Raw genomic sequence first — 20,386 nt, forward strand, 5'->3', positions numbered from 1 at the left:
TCCACCTCTTGTACTCCAAAGAAACATTTGGATCATTTTGCATATAATTGTTTCTCCTCCAATAGTTGTAGCACCCTGTCAACATGTTCAACATGATCCTTCCAAGACTTGCTGTAGATTAGTATATCATCAAAAAATACTAACACAAATTTTCTAAGGAATGGTTTGAAAATTGAATTCATGAAACCTTGAAATGTTGAAGGTGCATTGGTAAGGCCAAAAGGCATGACCAAAAATTCATAATGACCCTCATGAGTTCTAAATGTTGTTTTCGGAATGTCTTCAATCTTCATTCTTATTTGATGATATCTTGAACGAAGATCCAACTTGGTGAAGTAAATTGATCCATGCAATTCATCCAATAATTCATCAATGACAGGAATGGGAAACTTATCTTAAATAGTGAGCTTGTTGATCTCCCTATAATCTGGACACATTCGCCATGATCCATCCTTCTTGTGCACCAATATGACTGGAGTAGAGAAAGAACTTTGACTTGGTTGAATTATACCAGCCTCTAGCATTTCTGCAACCATACATTCAATTTCACTCTTTTGGGCATAGGGATATTTGTACGGCCTGATGTTTGGAGGAACACTTCCTGGAATCAGATGAATAACATGATCATGATCACGAATAGGTGGGAGACCTTTGGGAGTCTCAAATACCTTGGAATGATTGTCCAAGACTTTTTGGAGATCTGGAGAAATAGATGATTCCACTGTGACACATTTAGTGAACATAATTGTGCCATTACACCTCTTTGTTCCTTTTTTAGAAGCTTTGTCATACCATTAGAGCTGATTATCTTTCCCGGTTTCCCTGCAATACCCCTTAATTCAACTTCCTTTCTTTCCACAGAAAATTTCATGAAAAGTTCTTGAAAATTAAAAGCTATTGTACCCAAGGATTGTAGCCATTGGACTCCTAGTACAACATCAACACCTCCCATTGGAATGGAAAGCATTGGGCTAGTCAATACATATTCTCCCATGGATAGCTTGATATTATGGCACTTTCTCGAGAAATTTATTGTTCCTCCATTTGCAACAATCACTTGACACTCTGGTGTTGGATATAAGAAGCAATTCAATTCTCTTGCTACCTTACAATGAATAAAATTGTGGGTACTTCCTGAATCAATCAACACTATTACCTTTTTCTTCTTGATTTGTCCTTCTATCTTGATGGTTTGAGGAGTGGTAATTCCCGCCAATGCATTACAAGATATGGTCAGATTCATTTATTCTTTATCTAGGCTTTGTTCCTGGAGTATATCCTCTTCTTTTGACCTTTCTTTCTCCTTTTCTTCTTCCTCTTCACAATCTATGTAGAATAATTTCTTCTCAGCACACTTATGACCTTTAGTGTATTTGCTATCACAACTGTAACAAAGCCCTTTTGCTCTTTTTTCTTCCAATTGTTGTGGTGTCAACCTTATAGGTTGTGGAAGACTAGCGGCAACAACACTTCCATCTTTATAGTTGTGAGTGGTATGCTTCCTAGTTGCCATAATTTTGCTTTCCATTTTTCTTGCTAACCTGAATGCCTTCTCTAATGAATTAGGTTCCCAAAGGCGAGCATCATGTTGGATATTATCCTTTAAAGATCCTATGAACACATCAATCCTATGCTCCTCTGGAATATATTTTACCCTTATGTTCAATTTTTGGAACTCCTCAATGTGCTCCATTATTCAACCCTTTTGTTTGAGACTTATCAATTGGCTAAAAAAAATGTTTCTTTTTGTATCCTCATAATGTGCTATCAATTCTTCCGTAAAAATTGCCCAAGTGATAAATTGCTTATGAGAGCAAAGCCATTGATACCATACAAACTAATTTGGTTCCAAATATAAAGTTGAAATACGTACCTTTTGTGTGTTTTGCTCATTATTGAGATCGAAAAATTGCTCCATATGTAATATCCATGTTGCGGGATCCTTGCCATCAAACTTCCTCATATCGATTTTTGGAATATGGTGGGTCTTTGATCCAACATTATAGTCTATGGTATCATGATTAACATTTCTTTTGTTCTCATCATGAGTTTCCTTTACTACCCTTTCACCATTAGTGACCCTTTCTTGTAGCAACTTATTCATATTTATCTTCAATTCTTCCATGTCTGTCTTCAAATCTATCTTCAAATCATCCATCTTAGCTTCCACGTCATTCATCTTAGCTTCTACACCTTTCTTTACACAATCCATCTTAGCTTCTACGCCTTTCTTTAAACCATCCATCTTAGATTCTGTTCCCTTTTGTGCAAGGGACAGTTGTTGCACTTGGTCTTGTAATTTTGATATATCATGTTGCATTTCTTCCTTTTCTTCATGAGTCATGCTAGAGCTTTCAGGTTCCTTACTAGGTGTTTGCATTTTCTTTCCTCGGGGCATCAGTTACTGATAATAATGCTCTACTATGCCCTTTGAATTCCTTCAAAATAAATTTTCAAACCAATCTTAAGCAAAAATTTAAGAAAATCTACACACCTTTTTTCACTTTGTAGGAGCTTGATATTGCCTCTGATGTATCTCTATACTTTCCAATCATCTAGATCTGAATTTGTGATTTGCAGTAGCCCTCTGTGTCCTCTTTCCAATGCCACAAGTCTAACCCAAATTGGATTCTCCAAGGAAGAGTTATGTGAAATCTCCCACAGTTACTTGATTATAGACTAGTTCGGTAGAGCAAACTTGTACGATGTGCCACGAGTCACTGTATCAACCTTTGGATCTTAAAAATGCATACAAGAAACTGCAGTCCATCCTATTTTTGTAATTTCTTATGAAATTTCAATCCGATCCCCAGAGAGAAAGCTATGACGCTTTTCCCCAGGTCACCTGTTTGGAATGTAATTCAGGACTCTGTAAAAAGACCAACTTCCTCAGATCATATCTCCGCAAATATAGCGTGAACTGCTCTGAAATTTGGACCCGAGGTTTAGCGCAATTTCTTCTCAAATGGGTTTTTTTTTGCAACTTCTGAAACATCGCAGAAAAAAAGTTATAGCGAAAATGCCACGATGACCTGTTTGGAGCAGCGAAACCCTAGAATCCAAAGCTCTGATACCAAATGTTATGAAACCAGGTCAAGAAAAAGATAGAAAAGATAGATCAACACCTTAGAATTCAGCCTCTTCGAGGGGGAAACCTCCTTTACATTACATAAATGAACAATTCTTGGATGATTCAAATGACAAAACCTCCTTTCTATATATAGGAGTCTAAGAAGTCACAATATAACCCAGCCGACCTAACAATAATAATATAAAGCCACAAAAATAACGATAGAGGCATTCTATGGGGCACAGTAATAACAATATGGGGATAATAGGGGCACAACAATATTAATAAGGGGTACAACTACAATAGTAATGGGTTAATCACTAGTATTATAGGGACCCAACAATTGATGACATAGCTGCTTTGAAGAAGCAACTCAAAATTCCACCATTACATCATCCAGAAACAGCAGAAGTCCTGGAGACACAGAAAGGACAAGAAGAGCTTATGGACTTGGTCCTAAAGCTAAATGACCAGCTAAAAGAAACAGATAAAGAATTGGACACATTAATTCAGTCCAAACAATGTGAAGTGGCCACCACTTCTAGGACTACCATTCCCACTATTTCTACTGTAGTTCCTTCAACGTTGGCAACATCTTTGGCACCAACAGCTCCACCTGCCACAATACTGCTAGTCACAATTGAGTCTACAACAATAGGTTATTCAACAGAAAAGACATCAGAGTTAGTAAAATCCATGGAGGAGATGTCCATCCAGGCATCAGAACTTAAGAGGCTAAAGGAGAAAGTAGCAAGCTTAGAAACTGACTGTAAGCTTGCCCAAATCCAGTAGAGGGAAGAAACACAGAAAGCCCTAAGGATGGGTGAGAAGATAAAGGTAATAGAAAAAGATTTAAATCTACAAAAGCCACTAGGATAGACCAAGGAGATGCTCTGGGCCAATATCATTGACTTTGTCAATGATATTTGGCCATCAACTCAAGTAATATCTGAGCAAACAGAATTGGTGAAAGTGGCTATTGAGGCTATTAAGAAAGTAAGGGAAGATTTGTGAGATCTGTTGACACCTAATCCGAAACAGATGAGGTGAAGCTGGACAGTCATCTAGAAGATGAACTGATCCGTTTTGTATATGTATAAATAATATTTGTCTAATGAATAAAATCATAAGTTCTGTCTTGCGCTCAATATCCTCTGGAGTTACCCTGGCCTGACATGGTATCAGAGCCCAGGTCCCAGTCCGAAAATAGTGTAACTCCTCTGCCAGGTTTCTGCTGCCTCATGAAACCTCTGTCCTGAGCACCTCTGAGACTGCGCCCTCAGATAATGAGTAATTGATGTGCGTTTTTTGGTGAGGAGTCATTTTTTTTTGGTATTGAACGCATAGAAGCGTTTTCCTTGGCATGCTTGACGATTTCTGTCACAATTTCTCTGGGATTGATAACCTCAACGTTTTTACTGTTAACGCTTTGCTTAGACTCTATTTTTGAGCATTGATAGGGAAGACTTGAGCGTCGAGTTGAGCTGGTTCATATTAGAGCTCTCTTTCTTCATCCTGAAAACATTTCCGCTCCTGATTTATATCGCTTCTCTTCCCTCTGCAATTCAAATTGATATCGATTCTCTTCTCTCTGCTATTCAAATTGTATGTAGGTGTGTGTTGCTGCATTTAAAAAGAGCCAGGTTCACTGGTTTTCTGAATTCAAATGGATAAGGCTTTATGTAAGTGGTGACTGCGGTGACTGCGTTTTTAATAGAATGGTGACTGCCTTTTTATAAAAATAATGATGACTGTGGTATTCGCTGCATTTTGTTTGACTGCTCCTATTGTTGCACGCAACAAACACCCGTAACCAGGATTCACACCCATTGTATGCACAACGGTTTGAGAACCCGTGGGTGCTAGAACTGCACAACGGTTTGAGAACCCGTGGACTGTGGTAAGAATGGTGGAGATGCGGGGTATTCCAGAAACTGTTGGTTGAAGTTATTCCGATTTGATTATTCCAGAAATTGTTGGTTGAAGTTATTCCGATTTGATTATTCCAGAAATTGTTGGTTGAAGTTATTCCGATTTGATTATTCTAGAAATTGTTGGTTGAAGTTATTCCGTGTCATTACCATTAACTAATAAAGTATACCATACTTTATCCATTGAATTTTGAATGTCTGGCAATCATATAAAACTGAAGAACATTTTTTTACTGTATAATGACATCATAGAACGGCAATGAATTGGTGGTGTGGTTGTTCAACTGTATATTTCTTCATTGCGACTGCGCTTTTGTAAAGACTGTGGTATCGCTGCATTCCTTTTATAAGATTCTATTGAAGCGCTGCTTGTGTATCTATTGGTATCACTGCGTTTTCCATGGAATTGCTGTGACATGAGCAGAGTATTGTCATCAGTATATGTAAGCGTTGAAGTTTTTTTATGAGTTGTTGATTTGGCAGCACCAGCCTTTAAATATTCCACAGCCTTTTTTGATTGAGCAGTTTTATGTGATGATAGCAGTTTGTGGTTGAGCAGTTTTGGGTCTAAAGCATCTGTAGTGATATATGTTGAAGAGATCCCTTAGCGTTTTTTTTTCTCTCAAAACACAGTAGTGTGGCAGTGATATAAGAAATGGTGATGCTGATGCATAAGGCTATGATATAAGGATTTTTTTTTTTTAACAGAAGTTTTTGGCAGAGATATTTTTTTTTACAGAATGCATTCAATCATTTCTATGGTAGGAATAGTTCTCACTGGCAAGGAGAACTATTCAGAATGGTCCCGGATGGTAAAACACACCCTTATCTACAATGAGCTGTGGAAAGGAGTGTGTGTCGGAGAAGAAGACAAAGACCCTGTGCAGCCCACATCAGACAAAGAACTCGCCATTTGGGAAAACAAGAACAGCAAAGCCTTTGCATTGATCGCAGCATCTGTAAATGAGGAAGTAAGTCGTCATATTTCATCCTATTCCACTGCCTTTGAAGGTTTACAAAAGCTGAAAGAACTCTATGATACACATTCTGCACTTGAAGTTGTTCAGCTCATGATTAAACTCTTCACTCTTGAACTGAAAAATAATGATCCTCTTACTCTTGCATCTGAAATAAAGTCTATAGTGCATGATATTAAATCCACTAAGGTTGAGCTGGATATCTCTCTTATTGCCTTTCTCAAAGCACTCTATCCTACCTACTCTAACTATCTTGAGTCTTTACAAGCAAATGGAAATCTTAAAGATATAACCTTTGACACTCTTGTGAAAAAGTTTGCTGAAAGAGAGAAAGCCTTTGGAAAGAAAACAGTCCCTGAATCTTCTGAAGAGACTGTTTGCCTTGCTCATAAAGAAAAGCATCCTGCTCAAGATTCTACAAGAGGAAGAGGTGGACGAAGAGGAAGAGGAAGATACTTCAAAGGCAGGGGGGCAGACATCCTCAAGCAGAAAAGGCAGATCTGCATTGCATTCGCTGCAAACGAAATGGATCACATGATGCTTCTACATGCAAGCTACCATGGGACAAGGTTGAGCAGAGAAGAAATCAGCAGAAAGGTAAAACTGATGACACAGACAAAGGTAAAGCACCTGAATCCGCTCACTATATTGAGGCACAATGTAACATTGGAGTAAATGAAGATTTGTTTAATGCTTCACTTGCTTCTTCGAAAAATGACTGGTTGCTTGATTCAGGAGCAACCTGTCATATGACTCATAGGAGAGATTTCTTTGAAGATTTCACTGACAATGTTGATGGAGCAGTATACTTTGCAGATCAGTCAAAAATCAAGCCATCAGGGCTTGGCACAATCAGGCTTAAACTGCTTGGTCTTCCAGACTTTCTTCTAGATCATGTTCTATATCTCCCACAGCTGAAGAGAAACTTGCTGTCCCTGGTCCACATCCGCCAGCAAGGTCACTCCATTCACATGTTTGATGGCAAGCTTGAGGTAAGAAAGGCATCTGACCACTCACTTGTCATGAGGGGTATAGAAGAAGAAAGACTTCTTAAACTGCAAGGAACCTCTGCTCATGCACAACATTTCTCATATATTTCTCATCATGAAGAAGGTGCACTTCCATCAAGTTTATTATGGCATGCTAGATTTGGACATTTAAACTATGATAGTCTTCGCTTGTTGAAGAAAGATGGTGTTGCTGGTTTGCCTACAATTCCTAGAAAACATAAACAATGTGATGCTTGCATTCTAGGAAAGCATAGCAAACAGTCTTTTCATGATTCACATTCAAGAGCACATAGGAAGCTTGAACTTATTCATTCAGATTTATGTGGTCCAATGCCTGTTCCTTCTGCAAATGGAAATAAATATATCATGACATTTATTGATGATTACACCAGAATGTGTTGGGTTTACTTATTAAAGAACAAATCTGATGCTTTTCAAACATTCAAGAATTTTCATAAGTGGATTGAAAATGATGCACAATCTCATATTGGGTCTATTCGCACTGATAATGGAAAAGAATATACATCAAATGAATTTGAACACTATCTTCGCCAACATGGGATTAAACATCAAACAACTATGCCTTATAATCCTCAACAGAATGGTGTAGCTGAAAGAATGAACAGAACAATTTTGAATATGGTACGATCCATGCTTTTCTTCAAAAATGTAAAGACAATGTTTTGGGCTGATGCTGTTCTATGTGCTGCATATATAAAGAATAGATGTCCATCTAGTGCTATAAGAAACAAGACTCCTTATGAATTGTGGTATGGACATGTTCCTTTGGTAAAACATCTCAGGATATTTGGTTCCACCTGTTATGCTTTAATACCAAAGGTACATAGAAACAAACTTGGTGCTAGAAGTCGTAAGTGTATCTTCCTGGGGTATTCAAACACATCTAAAGCATACCACCTTTATGATGAAGTAAATAAAAAGTTTGTTTTATCTAGAGATGTCATTTTTCTTGAATCATCCAAATCTGACAGTGTTGTTGAGCGGCAACTTGATCGCTTGGATAGATTCACAAAACCAAAATCATTCCAAGAGTTTGATAATCAGATTCCACATCTTGAAGGGGGGATTCCTATACTAGATCAACATGTGGAATCTCCTTCTGAAGAACAATCTCCCCTGCATGACACTCCAACAACGGATGATGCTTTAAGTGATGTAATTGATAGAATTGGGAGACTCAATCTTGATTCAGACCCAACTCAATCAACAGAACAGCCTGGACCATCTCAGAAAGGTCCCCCAAAGTGGCGGACAAAGACACTTGAAAGTGTTCATCCTGATGAAATTGGAAAAACAGGAACCAGAAATTCAAACCGACAAGATGGAGGTGATGTAGATAACTCTAATTCACCTGTTGATATGGATGTTACTTATGATTGTGAATTGAACTTGTCTACAGATTTTGAACCATCTTCCTTCAAAGAAGCTGCTTCTCATGATGAATGGAAAGAAGCGATGCAGAAGGAGTATGATGCCCTCATAAAGAATGGCACTTGGAAGCTGGTTGATCCTCCATTTGGAACCAAACCAATTGGCTGCAAGTGGGTCTACAAGAACAAGTACAAAGCTGATGGCTCACTTGACAAGCACAAAGCTAGGCTTGTGGCAAAAGGTTTTGCACAGAAGGAAGGGGTCGATTATGAGGAAACTTTTGCTCCCACAGCAAAATGGGCCACCATCTGGACACTCTTTGCACTAGCTGCTCAGAACGGTTGGAAAGTCCATCAAATGGATGTAAAAACTGCATTCTTGAATGGAGATCTAAAAGAGAATGTTTTTATGTCCCAGCCTAAAGGATTTGCTGTGAAAGGACATGAAAATAAAGTATGCAAACTTGTGAAGTCCTTGTATGGCCTCAAACAAGCACCACAAGCCTGGTATGAAAAACTAACTGAGCATCTTCTGAAACTCAACTTCAAACATTTTGATCTTGATGATGCAACTTTATTTGTCAAGAAAGTTGGCAAAACAGTTGTATATCTTGTGGTATATGTAGATGATCTTTTAATGACAGGGAACAATGAAAGCTATATTGCATCCATAAAGAAAGAATTAGGAAAATTTTTTGAAATGACTGATCTAGGCTATGTTCATTACTATCTTGGCATTGAAGTAACCCAACATCCAAAGTCCATATTTCTTTCTCAAAAGAAATACATTGGAGATTTGTTAAACAGATTTGGCATGACAGAGCGCAATCCCATTTCTACTCCAATGGAACAAAACTTGAAGCTCACATCTATTGAAGGATAGGAATTTGAGGATGCAACAAAGTATAGACAGCTTGTAGGAAGTCTCATCTACCTCACTACTACCAGACCAGACATTTCATTTGCTGTTGGAATCCTCTCCAGGTTTATGCAAAAGCCTTGTGAGGGACATTGGTCTGCTGCAAAAAGAATTCTAAGGTACTTGAAGGGAACTCAAGACCTTGGAATCAAGTATACACAGGTGGACGACTTCAACTTGATTGGATACTCTGATTCAGACTTCGATGGAGACAAAGAAACTGGGGTATCTACTTCAGGATATGCTATGAGTCTTGGATCAGGAGCTGTCTCCTGGAGATCACGCAAACAATCAGTACCAGCAGATTCCACAACAGAAGCAGAATACGTGGCAGCAGCTGAAGAAACAAAAGAAATTGTGTGGCTCAGGAAAATTCTTGAAGATTTGCAAGTAAAACAAATACAATCTACTCCACTCATGATTGATAACACATCTGCAATAAAGTTGGCCAAGAATCCAAAGTTCCATGATCGTACTAAGCACATCAATACTAAATATCATCTGATCCGACATCATGTTGAGGCCAAAACAATCCATCTCCATCATTGTTCCACAAATGAGCAAATTGTAGACATCTTCACCAAAGCGCTTGGAAGAGAAAAGCTTGAAAGAATCAGAACGATGCTTGGACTCACCAACATCCCTTCAGATTAAGGGGGGAATGTTGACACCTAATCTGAAACGGATGTGGTGAAGCTGGACAGTCATCTAGAAGATGAACTGATCCGTTTTGTATATGTATAAATAATATTTGTCTAATGAATAAAATCATAACTTCTGTCTTGCGCTCAATATCCTCTGGAGTTACCCTGGCCTGACAAGATCAACCTCAGGATGCCAATTGACTCATCCACTTCTTAAACATCAAGAACAGACATGAACTAAATGAGCTCGGTATAAATGATAGGACTGAAGCTATCCTAGAAGTCAAAAAGGTTCTTTAAAAAAGAAACCTCATGGTAAATTTAGAGGAAAATTGCCATAACATGTAGGTGGGCATTGACAAATTCATGGCCAAATTTCAAATTTTGAGGGACAAAGGCCTTCCCAGTCCTATGGTTATCTAGGACAAACTTATGACCCAATTGGACTACACTGACAGATTAAGGAAGTTGGTCAAGGAACAAGCAAGCACTTTAGGTATCAAAGCCTTGCCAACTGGGAAAGTATTGTATGATACTTTAGAGAATCTATTTTTTCTAGAGCATGAGGTGAAACATTTGTTTTTCACCAAGCCTAATTTTTCCAAATACACAGAGGCAGATGAGATCTACAGAAGAATGCTCAAAGTAAAGTTACCTGAGGATGAAGGGTGGGAAAAGATGATAGATTTACTATAAGTTACCATAGTAAGTTTGAAGGCAGGTAAGAAATAGATAAATAGGGTCAAAGAGTAGCAGGTTAAAGAGTATCAGTGAAAGATGAAAGATAAAGGTGATTCCAACGTACAAATATCAGCCAGCTTAAAGGCTCAAACTCAACTGCAACAGCCAGCACTACCACAACAAAAGGGATAACATGATGCAATTTTCCATCTGTCTCTATCTTCATGCTCAAAGATATTTTTATTTCCTTAATTAAATCTCAAACTGTTATGAGATATTTTGTAATATTTTTCGTATAAATACTTCATATTTCGAAGTATTTGGTGTGGATTCAAAGACATTTCTATAGACTTTTCACTCAAATCAAAGTCTTATTGTATCAAAAACTGGATTGGCTTGTTGGATAATGGAATAAAGCTCAGACATTTTACAGGATTCTTGTATAAAGCGAAAATCAAATAAGTATTCTCTCATGTGTATTATTGTTTTTCCTTATGTTTCTTAATAATCATATGTGTTTCTATGAAATCCGAATGTTAAACTAGGAATGATATTTTAGAACTTGCTTCAACACACTCTGTCCTAACTGTTTACATTCTTAATGTTTTCTGCTAAACTATCTTAGCTAGGGAATTCTTAGCTGCTCCTTAGCTTTCGTGGTTTTCCTTATGGTCTATGTAGGAAAGGATTCTTAATTGGCCTTTGTTGATGATCACCCTTTGTTCCTCATTCTGATCCCAGTCCAAGGATTCTTAAGTTCCCTTCACCTTGGTTAGAATCATTCCATCCATCAGCCCTTGAAGATTTGCCTTTTTCATTGCTAGCTTGCCCTGTAAACACTCCCTTTAATGATCTGATCTAGTTATGTTATCCTTTTATTGACTCCATAGCCCAATGGCTTGAAGAAACTAGCTCTACCCATCTGTTCCTAGAATTCCACCACCCAACCAAAATCAAAACCTTATGAACACTAAGAACTAGCCTAAAATCCCACCCAAACAAAGTTAAATCATAAAGAGAGAGCCCTCTCTGGACTTAGGTTGGCTAGAACTTGAGTTTGAAGATTGGTTTGTGGTTACCTCAAATTATTCCTTCTTTGATAACTTCTAGGGAAGACTTCTGAGTGATAACATAGTGGCGACCATACTGGGGACTCAAATCCTCATTCTTAATAAACCTTTGAGAAATTTCAAATCTTTATCTCCAGACTCTTGAAAGGTTTATTAGAAGTTATTTACAAAAATTTCATAAAAATAAAGTAACTAGAAAAGTTTGAAACTTTGGCTTCAAGGAGAACTCACCATACTAGGGCTAATCCTGATCCAAACCCTGCCCTAGTATTTGATAATCCCAACCTAATTTCAAGAATATCTAGAAGACAAGAAATTTTAGTAAGTCCAACATTTCCAATCAAAGTAGATTCATGCCCTGATGGGTGGTTGTTTTTAGAAGACCTCCCCTTTGATGATTCATTTGACCTTTCCCTATTTAGAACCAAGTCTGAAAGTGCACTTGATGACATAGTTCTAGATCCAAAGTTTATTGCAGATCTTGAAGTCGAAAAAGAAAACCTATCAACTGATCAGTATATTCTAAATTCCCCTCAGTCATCCCTTACTACTGTTAAGAACCTTGAGCTTTTTGAAACAATTTCAACTCCCTTTAGTTCACCATTATTCCCTTCCACCTCTAAAGTTCATTCCTCACCTCCATTTATACCTTCACTTCCTCACCAACCTATCATTACACATCAGTCACCCATTACTCCCAGTTCTTCATCAACTACTGTATCACCTCCTCGTACCCAAACCCCACTTCTTAGTCCTGCCCAACTTAGAGCCATGGTAAATAGATATGCTCCTCTTGTGTTACTTGCTCCACGTGGTGCCATGCCACAATATTACCAAAACAAAATTTTCCAATTCGATGGCATAGGAACTTACATAACACAACAACGTACAAACAAAATGACATATTTCTATGAATTACATGAAATTGATATTGGAGATGTCCAAATGAGACTTTTTGCCCAGACTCTATCTGGTGATGTAAGAAAATGGTTGAGATCTTTACCTGCTAATAGCATAACACTTTAGAAGTACTTTATCAGCAATTTTTAAATAGATGGGAAAAGAAAAAGAACCCTCTGTAGATCCTTTCAGAATATGAAAATATTAGGAGAGCACCAAATGAAACAGTCCAGGCTTACTATACCAGATTTAACAATATATACGATACAATACCAGTCAATCTTAGACCCCCACCTAGTTTAGCTCTGATAAAGTTTCCTGATGGGTTTGATACTGATATAGCATTTTAGCTGAGAGAGAGAAATCCTCCAACTTTAGAAGATATGCAGAGTGTAGCAGTTAGTGTAGAAGCTAATTTGCTAGCAAAAAGAGCTAGGGTTAGGAATGAAAGGAGAGGACCCTTGAAAGATGAAGCCTCACCCTCTAACCTTAAAATAGATTCCCTAGCCAAAGGAATGGAAAAAATAATGGATAGGATAGAGAACATTGAAAGGAAGCCTCACTGGGATAATTAACATGCACCTCCAGTGAGAAATCCAAACTTTAGAAAGAATAAAAATCAAAACAACCTTATCAGAATATTAGGCCTCCTTTTCAAGAAAACTATGCTGAAACTTCCCATTCAGAAGACCCTGAACAAGACACACAAATTAACTTAATGGGATTAGATGATGAGGAAACTCTCGTTTTGACTCGAGATGATCAGGAATTACATATGCTTTAGCAATTCCAGACCCAATCTGGAGAATCATTCGATTAAAAGTAAGGTTATGATTCTTCTATCTTCGAAGTGCACAAATAGTACAACTTGAGGAGTAAAAAGAACACTAATACTCCTGACCAAAATAAGAAATAAGTGCCAAATCAACCTAAGAAAATCAAAACAGTTCCAGTTACCAAAACTCTCCAAATCCTCTCTAGACCAAGTAAGAACCCTTCTGGTCCCACCATTGTAGATATAACCAATGACCAACCCCCTGATAATCAACCATCCACTTTAATCCTCTCCAAGGAGACAGTGGAGGACTCTCTAAACATCACATTAGAAAATCCACATAAAAAGGCTTCAAATGCAGAAAAAGAAGAGCAACCTACTCCAAATCCTGCCATAAAAATTCCAAATCCTCAAACAGAGAAAAACCCATTTGCCTTTCAATTTGGGAGCAGAGGTGGCTAAGCTAAAAATCTCAGTCCCCTTAACAGAGTTGATTAAAAATGAAACTTATAAGTCTCAAATAAGCAAATCCTTAAACTTTGTTGAGAATGAAGACTTTGTCAACTTGTTTGATGATCATCCTGACCTTATGTCCGGTCCCGATGTTAATGGAAAACCCTTATAAGGAGGGATACGACCATTTTGTATTAGCCTTAACATTCATGATAAGATCTTACACATTGCAATGTTAGATTTTGGGGATTCACACAATTTAATGCCTAAATCTGTTATGGAAAAGTTAAACTTGGACATCACTAGGCCTTACAAGGACCTGTTTTCATTTGATTCAAGTCAAGTAAAGTGTCTAGGGTTAATCAAAGATCTATGTGTTTCCTTAGTACATTATCCTGCTAAGACCATTCTCATGGACATAGTTGTTGCTGATATACCACCTAAATATGTCATTCTATTATCTAGATCATGGGGAGCTAAAATCCAAGGATCTTTGTAACTTGACATGTCATATGCCACAATTTTATTCTTTGGACATCCTAAAAAATTGTATAGAGAGACCCTAATGAAATATGTAGTGAGTAACTAGGATAGGCCTCAAAACTTTCCTATCTATTCCATGCATTTTGGCATTGATTCTTTTATTCTATACAATGTTGAACAAACATAAGAAACTACTTCAAACAACATTATTTCAGAACCAAAAGAAATTGCAGTTACAGCTCAAAATGAAACTGGCCAAACTCAAGAGATTTCAAATAAAGAAGATGATCAAGACACCTTAATCAATGAGGATTTTGTCCCCCCAGACAGTACGAATTATGAACACGAAATATTATGGCATCTTGAATTTGATGGGTCAGTGAATAAATGAGGAGTAGGAGCAAGAGTGTGGATTTACAATTTAGAGAATGATTACTCAGAGGGCCATGCTTACAGACCGTATTTCAAATGCACTAACAATAGGGCTGAGTATGAAGAACTTATTTTAGGTCTCAAATTGGTTAGAAAGTTAGGAGCTATAAGAGTTTCTATTATGGGAGATTTTGAGTTGGTTATAAAACAAATTAATGTTGTATATATGACCAAAGACCCTAGATTAAGTTTTTATAGAGGAACAATTGTAGAAATATTGAACACTTTTCTAGAAACTAAGCTTGCAGTCATCCCAAGGAAACATAATATGCAGGCTCATAGTTTAGCAATGTTTGCCAGCACTTGTAAGTTACCATTCCAACCTAACCATTAGTACACTGCTGAGGTTAGGCACAGACCTGCTATCCCAGATAACTTGAAAAGATGGCAAGTGTTCACTAATGACCAACAGGTAAATAATTTTTTAACTTTAGAAGAATAATTTGTAAATAGTAATATAAATACTGACATGACATTAGATCCCTATTTTACAGATAAAATAGAAATTAACAAATTAGAAGATGAAGAGATAGATAGATTCCATCCCACTAAATTTACAAAATCAAATGTACAAAACCTAAAGCAAGTTGAAATTGAAGAGATAATTAACGAATATTCTGAAATCATCAATCTCAAAGACAACTTTTTGCCCAAAGGATTAACCCCTTTAGAAGACTTGTTTGATTCAAATGATGTCCCTAGAAAACCAAAGATGGAACCCTTAAAATCTGATATAGAGGAGTGTAACATAGGTACTGAGGAGAATCCAAAATTGATCAAACTTTCAAAGTCCTTACCTCCTACTAAAAGAGTGAAATACATTGAACTGCTAAAGGAATTCCAAGATGTCTTTTCTTGGAGTTATGAGGACCTCAAGTCCTATGACACCAGCATAATACAACACACCATTCCCATAAAAGAAAACCAGAAACATTTTAGACAGAAGCTTAGGAGGATTAATCCCATTCTATTGCCTTCTATTGAAAAGGAAATCAGAAGGATGTATGAAGCCAAGATAATAGCACCAATTAGATTCTCTGATTGGGTTTCAAATTTGGTGCCAACAAGGAAGAAAACTGGTGAGATTAGACTGTGTGTTGATCTCAGGAATCTCAATAAAGTTTCACTCAAATACAATTACCCTCTCCCTAAAATGGATCATATATTACAAAGGGTAGTAGGGTCAACCAGAATCTCATTATTGGATGGGTTTTCTGGTTATAATCAGATTCTAGTTCACCCAGATGACCAGGCTAAAACAACATTCACTACTTTGTGGGGCACATTCATTTATTTGAAAATGCCTTTTGGATTAAAGAATGCAGGGGCCACCTTTCAAAGAGCTATGGACATAGCTTTTCCTAATGAGATTCATGACTTCCTAGTCATATACTTAGATGATATCATTGTATTCTCAAAATCTAATAACAACACCTAGATCATCTAAGGCAGGTCTTCATCAAATGTAGGAAGTATGGAATTTCTTTGAATCCTAAAAAATATTTATTTGGGTTAGAAGAGGGAAAGTTACTAGGCCATATAATCTTAAAAGATGGTATTCAAATAGATCCCACAAGAATTGAAGCCATCTTACAAATACAACATCCTAGGAGAATCAAAGAATTACAAGCCCTTTTAGGAAAAATAAACTTTCTTAGAAGATTTATTTCTAACTTGGCAAAATTAATTAGATCATTGAAGAACATGTTGAAGAAAGATTAGGCCATAAAATAGACCATTGAAGCTAAGAGATCCTTTGAAGATATTAAGCTAGCCTTAACAAAAACACCAGTTTTGCTTAGTCCAAAGTTCGATAGGCATTTTCATTATATTTTCTTTTGCCTCAGAACATGCAATTATTGTAGTCCTACTACAGAAGAATGATCAGGGTTATGAACAACCTATTTCCTTTTTTGGCAAAGTCCTGAGAGATGCCCCTTTAAAATACAATATAATGGAAAAGAAATCTTTTGCATTGGTCAAAGCTATCAAAGATTTTAGAGTTTACATTTTATATTCTCATGTAATAGCCTATGTCCCCAATGCAGTAGTCAAGGACATCCTAACTCAGGATGGTCCAGATGGAAAGAGAGGGAAATGGATTGATACTATATTAGAATATGACTTGGAAATCAAGCCAACAAAGTTAATCAAAGGCCAAGGTTTAGCCAAGCTCATGGCTGAATTGAATTGTCAAGCCTTAGATATAAATTTTACTGCAGAAATGGATAATGGAGAGGAGATGGCAACTCCACCAATCAGCCAAGCCTTTATTGAATCACCATGGTATGCTGACATTATATATGTTTTACAAAATTTACAAGCTCCTCCTGAATTATCCAAGACCAAAAGCACGTTTTTAAAAATGAAATCTTTAAAATTTTGCATACTTGACAATGCTTTGTTTTGGAGGAATCATGAAGGTATCCTTCTTAACTGTTTATTGAAAGAATAATCTGACAAGGTGTTACAAGAGTTTCATGCAGGTGACTGTGGAGGACATCTTTACTGGAAAACCACTGTTGACAAAATTCTTAGAGCTAGTTTCTATTGGCCCACTTTGTTTTTTGATGTAAAGAAATTTGTAACCTCATGTCATAAACGCCAAGTTTTTGAAGGAAAGAAAAAACTTTTACCCCTCCCCCTGAAACCAATATCTGTTGAAGCACCTTTTCAACAATGGGCTCTTGACTTCATTGGTGAAATCCACCCACCTTCCTCTGCCCAATGCAAATGGATCCTCACTGCTAAAGATTATTTTACCAAATGGATAGAAACCATACCATCAAAGAAATCCATTGACACTGTTATAATAACCTTCCTTGAATCCAACATCCTATCTAGATTTGGGTGCCCAACCAAGATCATCACTGATAATGCAGCAACCTTCAAGTCTAGGAGAATGATTGATTTCTGTAATAAGTACCATATAACTTTGGGCCATTCCACAACTTATTACCCTCAAGGAAATGGACTAGCAGAGTCCTCAAACAAGAGTTTAGTGAATATCATCAAAAAGTTGTTAGAAGACAACAAGAAAACATGGAATAAGAAGCTAGTGAATGCCTTATGGGTAGACAGGCTAACCACAAAGAAGTCCATTGGTACTAGTCCTTATCAATTAGTTTATGGAATGGAAGTTGTTTTCCCATCATCCTTGGGAACACCAGTGATGAAGTTGCTCCAAGAGTTGCAGGTTGAACCAAATGACATCCAAAGAAGAATCAACCAAACAATTCATTTACAGCAGACCAGGGAAGAAGTGTACATCAGATCTCAAGTTGTGCAGGAAAGGATCAAGAAGGATTTTGATAAAAGGACTAAGGAAAAAGATTTCTACCTAGGGGACAAAGTTTTAAAATGGGATTCAAGAAGAGAGGATAAAGGTAACCATGGGAAATTTTATTTCCTATGGAAAGGTCCATATGTTATCTATGCTTTCAGAGGTAATAATGCTTTCTCCCTTAGAGAATTGGATGGCACAGAACCAAAAGGAGGACCAGTTAATGGTTGAATCCTCAAACACTATATTGAACCTAGTTACTAATTTCACTAATCATTTGTACATATTTTGTTTTTCAAAAGTCTAGAGTGGATTGGATGGTGATTCTTTGGAGTTGAAGCCTGAAGAGAAGGCCCTAAGATTCAATGGTTTTACTGTCATAAATAGCAATAATGCATAAAAGTGAAAAGGGAAAAGTTGTAGAGTGACATCACAACAATTCAGAAGGCCATTGATCTACAATTTCTTGACATTTCACCAAGAAATGCCATCCCCAAGTGGAGCCACTGTTAGGTTCCTATACCAATAGGAGTCATAATTTTTGAATGGCTGAGATTAACCCTATAATATGTACATACCTTTGCTTTCTGCAAATTTTTTCCATATTCAAAAAATTAAAAAATGTAAAGAGGGTATGTCCTAAAAGAATAATCAAAGGACAAAAAAGAATAAAAAGGTCAAAAAAAGATAAAAAAATATGAACCCCAAGAAATAAAAAGACCATGAAAGTGTCCAAGTCAAAATGCCACTACTATTTACTTTTTGTGACAAATAAATGATTGTGTGCAGCTTGTAATCTTTGCCACAATCCATGATAGTCAAAATTTTCAAACATGGCTATTTCATGTTTTAAATTTCATGTCCATAGATAGAGAACCAAAGAGTTTAATCTTGGCAGATAAGTAGATTAGGTAGAGCAAATAAAAGGAGCTCAACTGTTTAATCTGAGCCCTTGGATGTAATAAGGTTAGATTTAGTTAATTTACTATTGTAAAGAAAAAGAAAAATGTTTAATAAGGGTTTGCTAGCTCAAATGCACCCTAATAAAGAGAAGTAAAAATGGTAGGATGAGTAGATGGTTAAGTAGAAGAAAGGTTGCAGAATTCTGATAATTGATTAGACAAAAGCATGTGCATCATCTTTTTTAGAATAAAAGTTCCATATGTGAATGGGCACTCACGGATGCAGATGGATATCAAAGTCAATTAATTAAATCCCTTCATTCATTTTCACCTTTTACTTAACTAATTTCCCAAAATAAAGATCAAAGTACTCAAAAACCCTAAGTCGAAGAGGCTCAGAGCATTTCTCTAACTTTTGGAGGGACCAGACCCTTTGCTCAATGACTTATAGGCTATAAGTACTAAATCCCCTCATAAACATTCATACCCCCGTTCACTTCATTCATTTTCCCTCAATAATATTCTTTCCTAAGGATAAATCACTTTTACCTAGGAAAAGTATTTATTCCCCCACATAACCCATTTTCACATCAAAAACCCACAAAAACATTATATCCTAAGTCTTTATGTGATTATCAGAAAGCATTAAAAAAAACATGAAAATCATATGCTTAGGGTATGGTCCCCCTCCCTCTTCTCATTTGAGTAAGTTACTAATTTATTTATTAAATCCCTAATAAAACCCGTTTCCTGTATATATATTAAATCCCACAATATTATTTAATCCAACCCTAGTTTAATTATATAAACTAAAGTTTTTGCCCCTGAACCCACTAACTAATTTATCCTTGATTAGTTAGTTAATAAAGCCAATTAAATCCCGCCCAATTCCTTAACCCCTGCCTTAATCACGCATTAAAACTAAACCACCGTGCTTAATTGCCCGCCGGGCCCCTCCATTACCTTCCATACAACTCCATCGCCCGACCACCACACGATCTCTCCCCTTCCCATCTGATGGCTCATGTTGATTTTAGAAGGGCTTGAAATCCGAATGATACCCACCTGAAATGGGTTGTTTTCCGCTGGGCCCCTAATGCGATGTGGCGCTCGATGAATGGAATCGGGTGGCCTCCCACCAATACTGCCAAGCGCCGAAAAGATGTGCGAAGTAAACCACTTACCTCCAGCCCGCTACCCGCCAAAATAGCCATTGTTCACCCCACTATGCGAAAAATGGTCACTGTTCACCCATACCCGCCAATTGACTTTTTGCGCATAAATCGTAAAAAGCCCCAAATCATCGTTTTTATCATTTTTTCCAACTGTAAACTTCCATGCACGCATTTGTGAATGTCCAAGCCATAAACCCACGTATAATTGCACTCTGAAGATGCCAAAAGCTCCCAGATTTCCTTCTACCCTTATTGAAGCCTTTTCAATAGTTCAGAATTGCCAGTTACCT

The sequence above is a fragment of the Pinus tabuliformis genome, chromosome 5_1 (assembly GCF_031772625.1).
Source record: "Pinus tabuliformis cultivar Carrire ecotype Pingquan chromosome 5_1, CPIR1, whole genome shotgun sequence".
NCBI lineage: Eukaryota > Viridiplantae > Streptophyta > Pinopsida > Pinales > Pinaceae > Pinus > Pinus tabuliformis.